General features: G+C 45.4%; 1 non-coding gene across 1 annotated transcript; it reads left to right on the forward strand.

Annotated features, from left to right (window-relative positions):
- Positions 1 to 434: 434 nt before the first annotated feature.
- Positions 435 to 541, forward strand: LOC118491017. The gene has a single exon (XR_004890242.1). It is a non-coding gene; the product is annotated as a small nucleolar RNA R71 (small nucleolar RNA).
- The last annotated feature ends 1,068 nt before the right edge of the window (positions 542 to 1,609 follow it).

Below are 1,609 nucleotides of genomic sequence, written 5' to 3' on the forward strand. Positions count from 1 at the left end.
GGTTTCGCCATCCTTGGTTGTAGGTCCCCGTTGGAGGACCCGACGGCCTAGGTCTATTATCAATGTAGTTTACCATTTCTTGTTGATCGTCCGTTTCTTTTATGCAACTCCAATTTTCATGTGACCCACCACACCCTTCACAAGCCATGACCGAGACTGTTTTGGTCATTTCTAATTTTTTTATTTTTGAAGAAAGGGCCTCGATTTGGGCTCGTAAAGAGGTGCTTTCGTCTACCTTATGGGCGCCCGGGGCGATAGTTTTACTTCCCCGGGGAGTGTGCCACTGAAAATTGGTTTGAGCAATTTCCTCAATCTGATTATATATTTCGTGTGGGCGACGATTACCTAAAAGTCCCCCGGAGCTAGAATCAAGTGTCTGCCTAGTATGTGGCAACAACCCATTGTAGAAAGTGGATACTTGTTGCCATATTGCGAGGCCGTGATGGGGACACTTGCGTAATAGCTCCTTGAACCTTTCCCAAGTTTCATATAAGGATTCCCCGTCCTCTTGTGAATATGTGTTAATTTCAGCCATTAATTTAGCAGTTTTAGAAGGAGGGAAATACTTATATAGAAATTTTTGGGCTAGTTCATCCCAGGTGTTTACCGATCCAGCTGAGAGGGTGTTGACCCAAGCTTTCGCTCGGTCTTTTAGTGAGAATGGAAACATACGAAGGCGGATGGCGTCGTTTGATGCTCCATTGATCCGAAAGGTGTCACATATTTCTAAGAAATTAGTTATATGTAGATGGGGATCCTCGTCCGCGAGCCCGTGAAAGGTCGCGGAGTTTTGGAGCATTTGTATCAAGTGCGGTCGAAGTTCGAAATTATTGGCTTCGACATTCGGGGCATTGATAGCGGCGCCGAGATTACCTACGGTGGGCCGTAAGTAATCCATGAGGGTACGTTGGTCCGCCATTGGGGGTGGATCACCCGAAACCTTCTCTTGGTTTTTGGCTTTTAACCTTTTTCTGAGAAAGCGTTCGGGTTCTTCTAATGGTTCCTTTATGTCTTTATTGGAACTGGAGCTCATACACTACGCGAGGTTGGCGTCGGGTTCCAAGTCCTGCAATAAAAACAGAAAAGAATGTTGGTCAGAAGGTTCACCACGGCCCCGTGTCGAGTGAACACGGCCCCGTGGTCGGAATTACAGTGGTTGTTTTTCAGATCCCAGTTACTGGAAATTGGACACGGCCCCGTGTTGCACCGACACGGCCCCGTGGTCAGCCTTCTGTAACTTGAAAAACAAAAACTGCCAGTAACGTTGCTGAGCACGGCCCGTGTCCGACCAGGCACGGCCCCGTGCTGAGCTCTGTAGAAGCTGAAAAATCTAAAAAAAATCCTAAAAATTAAAGAAAAATAAAAAAATTGATTAGGCCGTTGATTCCTAACTTTCTTAAAATCCTTGTGTCCCCGGCAGCGGCGCCAAAAACTTGATGCGTGTTAGTGTATATATGTTTTTAGATGTTTAATTAAGCCCTTTTTACACTTTTAGCCAAGTTTTAAATTTATAAAACACGATATTTACTAACACTAAACACACATATGGGCAAGTGCACCCATCGTGGACGTAGTATAGTGTTGGTAAGATACCGAGGTCGTCCAAGGA

The sequence above is a fragment of the Helianthus annuus genome, chromosome 3, assembly GCF_002127325.2.
Source record: "Helianthus annuus cultivar XRQ/B chromosome 3, HanXRQr2.0-SUNRISE, whole genome shotgun sequence".
Lineage (NCBI taxonomy): Eukaryota > Viridiplantae > Streptophyta > Magnoliopsida > Asterales > Asteraceae > Helianthus > Helianthus annuus.